The sequence below is a fragment of the Neolamprologus brichardi genome, chromosome 4 (genome assembly GCF_056152115.1).
Source record: "Neolamprologus brichardi isolate AB-2024 chromosome 4, ASM5615211v1, whole genome shotgun sequence".
In the NCBI taxonomy this organism is placed as follows: Eukaryota; Metazoa; Chordata; class Actinopteri; order Cichliformes; family Cichlidae; genus Neolamprologus; species Neolamprologus brichardi.
The window spans coordinates 14,032,000-14,037,983 of NC_142107.1; positions in this window are offsets into that span (position 1 = coordinate 14,032,000).

Genomic DNA, 5,984 nt, shown 5'->3' on the forward strand with positions numbered 1-5,984 from the left:
AATAGTGGCATTGTAAAGTGCTTTGGGTGCCTTGAAAAGCGCTATATAAATCCAATCCATTATTATTATTATTAATATTAGTAAAAAACTATTAGTAAAAAATAAATAGATGTTTCATTTTCTGCAAATAACTGGCAAACCTATTTCTAGTAACTCAGCTATCAAATCTTATGTATAAGTAAGATGAGCTGCATGATCTTCTGATTATCTTCTCATATTAATTTGGTGTTTTAGTAGGAAACCTGGATGCCGCTTTGGTGGGTGAGACCCCCATACACATTTCTGCAGATTGCAGGGATTGCAATGACACTCCCCAAAGCAGCAGCCATCCCTTGCAAAACAATGCGCCCAATCATAGTACAGATCAGAAAACACTTGGAAGCCCAAATTTTAATATGACTACCATCCATGATCTACTCACAAACAAGTTATGTCTTCAACAAACTGTCAGTAAAAATAATTTGTCGGTTATAATGATGAGGGTATTTATGCTTATTTATTTATATTGTCATGTGTATACATTCCCTTATTGAAAAAGTCTTTCATGCGGGAGCTCGGTTCAGTCCTGACGTAATGGCAGCAACTAATCCAGCAATACATACAAATATTAACAATGGTTCAATTAGAGAGAAACACAGTTTAAATAACACTTCTCTTATTACTGAATGACTGAAAACTGAATGAAAACTGAATGTTTTGGTCAGAGTAACGTATAGGCACTTCTTCATGTTCTTCAGTTTGCTGTGCTGTCTGCAAGACAGTACAGTCCCAATCTCCACTAATTCATAACTATGTGACTATCTAAAGAAGGTATGCCTTATTTAGATTATACTTGGCATTTGAAAACACTCAGTGTCATGATCGTGGGTCATTTTGACCCAGCATTTTGTGTTTCCTTTTGGTATCACCTTGTGTTTTGTGTTGATTCTGATTTTGGTATTAGTTCTTAGGGTTTGGTTCTTGTGTTTAGCGCTTTAGTGTTTTATCAGCTCTACCTGTGTCTGTCCTCTGTGTTCTGTTCGTGTCCCTGAGTTTGTGTTGTTAAATAGTCTGTGAGTTTCCTGTTTTACTTTGTAGGTTTGTGTCTCGTTATGCCCATTAGTTCCAGCACCCTCCTGTGTGCTATTTCCTGATTACCTGGTGTGTGTATTTATAGTGTGTGTCTGCCTGTGCTCCTCGTCTGTGTTACTCCATGTCAATCTGCATTACTCTGTGTAACCCGGTGTTCATTCTGCGTCTCTCTGTCATCTCTTTCTGTGCATTTTGCTCCTCATCCCGTGTCCTTATGTTTCAAGTTAGTTTTTAGTTTTCCCCAGTTTAGGTTTGTTTACTCCCCGCTCTGCTCTTCCTGTTTTGCCACTTTGTCACGTCTGTAAATAAACATTCACTCGCACCCCAGCCAGTACCTGCATTTTGGATCCTTTTCTCTCTACACCACACGACTGCTGCCCCAGCCGTGACACTCAGGAGAATGATTTTTGTGATTCAGTCACAGTTTGCTTGAGAAACTTGTTAGTTGAAAGTATCTGCTAAACCAACCCATCAGTGAAGGACAGCAGAAACATACAGACAGTGTTAGGGCCTTTCTCTCTTTTCACACACACACACGCGCGCCTGGTTTGCTATCCTTGTGGGGACATCTCATTGACATAATGCTCTCCCTAGCTGCTTACCCTAACCCTTTCCATAACCCAATTGTAATCCTCACAATAAAACCACATTTTGAGTGTGAAAAATGCCTCCAACCCCGTGGGCACCTGGATTTTGGTCCCCACGAGGGCTGTTGGTCCCCACCAAGATAGTAAATTTCAGATTTTCGTCCCCACCAAGATAGTAAGAACCCGTACACACACACTGCTCAGGCAGTGGCTGAAGAAAAAAACTTGGGTGAGGGTGGAGTTTGGAGAGGCATGGAAAAAGACCTTTGAACTGTCTGGAAGAGATCCTCTCAAACCGTTAGGCAATTTGCCAGAATCAGGAATGCAGTGCTCTATCTGCACTGTGCATAGTGTGGGTGGAGCAATACTGTCTTCAACTGAAGATATTTTCTGGTGGCGGAAGTAGTAGTTCAAGGACCTAATTCTACTGACACATCTTCTGTAGAAGAAGCAGAGAATGAGGGGACAACTCGTCCATCACTGGGGGTGAGGTCACAGAGACAGTAAAACAAGTCCTTGGTGACAGTACCTCTGGATTGGCAGACTGGAGTTGTGGTTCCCAGAGGGTGTGCGCCAACTGTAGCCGTGGAAAAGTCTGTGTCAAGGTGCTGGAAAGGAGAGTCTGTCCATTAGTCGAACCTCGGATACAGTAGAAACCACGTGGTTTTTATCCGAGTTGCGGAACACTGGACCACTTACCCCCTTGAGGATACTTGATGGTGCATAGGGGTTTGCCTAACAAGTCTTTTTGGACTTGGAAAAGGCACTCCACTGTATTCTGTGAGAGGTGCTTTGGGAATATGGAGTGTCTGGCCTGTCGCTATGAGCCGTTTGATCCTTACGCAACCATTGCAAGAACTAATTTGGACTTGTTCTTGGTGGGTGTCAGACTCCACCAGGGCTGCCCCCTGTCACTGCTTCTGTTAATAATTCTTTATGTACAGATTTTCTAGGCGTAGCCAAGTGGCAGAAGACTTCCACTCGGGCAGTCTCAGAATCTTGTCTCTGCTTTTTGCAGATGATGTAGTTGTGTTGGCTTCATTAGGTGGTTACCTCCAGCTTGCATTGGAGCAGTTCACAGCCAAGTGTGAAGTGGGGAGTCTAAGTCTGAGGTCATGGTCCTCGGGTGGAAAAGGGTGAATTCTTAGAGTCTTGTTCACAAATGAGGTGAGAGGAGAAAGAAGAATGACAGACAGAGTAGTACTGCAGCTGCAGTGATGTGAAGGCTGTACAGCTCCAACATAGTGAAGAGATAGCTGAGCGTAGAAGCTCTCGATTTACCAGTTGATCTATGTTTCTACCCTCACCTATGTTCACAAGCTTTGGATAGAGACTGAAAGAACAAGATCACGGATACAAGCAGTGGAAATGAGCTTTCTCTAAAGGGTGGCCAGCTGCTCCCTTAGAGATAGGGTGAGGAGTTTGGCCATCCGGGAGGGGCTCAGCATAGAGCCGCTACTCTTCCACGTTGAAGGAGCCAGCTGAGGGGATTCAGGGATCTGATAAGGATGCCCCCTGAGAACCTCCTGGGTAAGGTTCTGGACGTGCCCCACTGGGAAGAGGCCCCGGAGCAGACCCAGGACATGCTGGAGAGATTATATCTCTCGGTTGGCCTGGGAATGCCTTGGTGTTTACCTGGTCAAGCTGGAGGAGGTGGCCAGGGAGAGGGAGGTCTGGTGTCCTCTGCTTGGGCTCCTGCTCAGGTGACCTGGCACCAGATAAGTGGAAGAAAATGGATGGATGGAAGATGGATGTTGTAATCAAGCTTCTCAAAATGAGAATAATATTGAACAAATTAGTTCTGACAAATTGGCATTCACTCACACTCATGGCCAAATCACAGTTTACTCTGAAGCTGATTAGCAGGCAATGCCTGCTTAAACTTTCAACATGCACCCAAAGGTTTTTATTTTCTTTGAAACCCAATATGCTTCAGCTAAAGCCTATGCTTGCAAACAATACTTCTAAAATTATTTCTAAACCAGCAAGGATGTTCCCTGGATTAGATTTTATGTCCTGCTTTCATAAAATGAAACCAATCATTAACATATGTCAGTGATCTGCTCTAGATAACTTTTTGGGACTCCTACTGGTTGGTTCATTGCTAAGTCGGTTGTTATCGATGTTAAGTGGCTTAACTAACAAAAAATCGTTCCTTCCAAAAAAGGTCAGGGCTATAGGCTTTGACCTGGATTGAAAATGAGTTCAAGAGCAGCCAGTGTCTAAAGGAAAACTTTGAAAGACCTTCAGAAAGCCTAGAGAGCTATTGCTCAAGACTACTTTAAAATGTTGCAAAAAAAATCCAGCTCCTTGGAAGCAAAATATAAAGACATGAGGAGTGGTTTATGACACTCATAGTACACAGTGCTGTAAATCAGAAGCTGAACGTCGTTTAATGTAATTTAAAGAAAATGCTTGAACAGCTTTGTGACTGGTACAATGTAGAATATGCTTAGGATGTTTCTGCTACACTTTGATACTGCATCAAGACAGCTTTGTGAAAAAAATGCAACTTCATGACCCCGGTGTCACTGATATCATTGGTAGAAGCTGTGGCACAGTGTGAGAAATATGCATGCTATCCTTTGTGTGCATTTGGTTTCCAGGCACCCATACAGCAACTGAGAAGTGAATGTTTCATGTATTCATCAGAGATACAACCACACTCAGGAGCAATTATTCGGAGTAGCTCCTGGAGCACTTACACTTACAGGTGCACTACTAGCAGTTATAGTTCTTGTTGGTTCAAGAAAGCTGCCAAACCACATTTACAGACCAAATGAGGCAAAAGTGTGAAGTTTGCTCAAGCCCGAGGAACTTAAGTAGTCAAGATGGCAACAGAGAAGTCTGGGAGCATTTTTCTGTTCTACTTTAAAAAAAAAAAAATAGTAACAAAACATAAATCTAGGTGTCCTTCTGAACCCTGCTCCACCCTTAGTGTATTTAGCAGGTATTTTTGTGTGTTTTGTTTGTTGTATGTGTGTGTGTGTTTTATTTAGCACTACATTATGTTCAGTTATGTTAGATGTGTTTGTGAGTTTTGACATACTGTGAGAAACATGTGGTTAGTCTAATCAGGATTTAAAAAGAGCAATTTGAAAACTGAGTGTAGTCATTTGAGACACAATTGTAAACATCCTTTCTTCATTAAAAGTCTCCCGCTGGTGAACGGCACAGCCAAAAAGCTTTGACTGAGGCTGTAACTCTTTAATGATGTTTGGATTTCATGTATTCATAGTTTTGATTATAACAATGATGATGGTGGTGTGAGTCATTTTATTCAGTCCATTTATATGTGATATTAATGACACGGAAATAAAGACTAATATATTGATCTGATTACCTGGATGGTATTGTGTTTGGATGCCTGTGCTTGTCTATGTATGTGTAATTACAACAAGTTGCTTTTGTGGTCTCATCGGCTCATCATCTCATCAGATAAAAAAAATTTATCCAGGAAGGAGAATTTGTCATATGCACAAGGATAACCATTCAATCTTTGAAAATGGGTGTGGTTGGAGTGCTTTTGGCTGCTGTCATCTGAATAAGCAACAGGTGAGCTCAAGCAGATGCTTAATAATGAGGGCAGGCAAAGAACAAAGGAGCTAGGTGAAAACAGAGAAGCCCACATGATTAGCTGACCTTCAAAATAAAATTGGAAGTAAACTGAAATGGAGGAGGCATATGAAAGAGGACAAAAAGGATAATAACAAACAATGGATAATACAAAGAACACAACAGAGGTGATCCATCTGATGCCTTATCCTCTTAAATTTGGTATGGTATGCTTGATCTCTGGATGGACTCTAAATTCTGGATGGAGTATAAATTAAAATAAAGTTTCAATAAAAAATGTATTTTATAGTAAAGCTATTTCAAAGTAAGCCCAAACATGAAAGGTAAAAGCTGCCACACTTTGAAACCACATTATATAGTAAGACTCAACTATACAAATAAAGTTTACTAGATAGTTCCAGCTTATAGACTACACACACATGTTATTCCAGTGCAAGGGGCCCAGATGGTGAGTCGACAGCATATGTTGAAGAGCAAGATTGGCAGAGTCACCCCTGAGCATGACAGAAACTGATTACACCCCACCCTCTTCTCCTCTTGTTGGACATGTTTGATCAGCTGCCAGACATTATCCCACGCTCCTGTTTTCACTCCACACTACTTGGACAGCTCACCTGATACCACTCAGTCTGCAGTGAGGTGTGAACTGCACCATTTCCTTTCGCCAGGACTGAATTATCGCTACCTGCTTTCCAAAGATAACTCCCTGCCTTCTTTCTCCCCTGGTGTCTAGTTCTCATCACAACAATA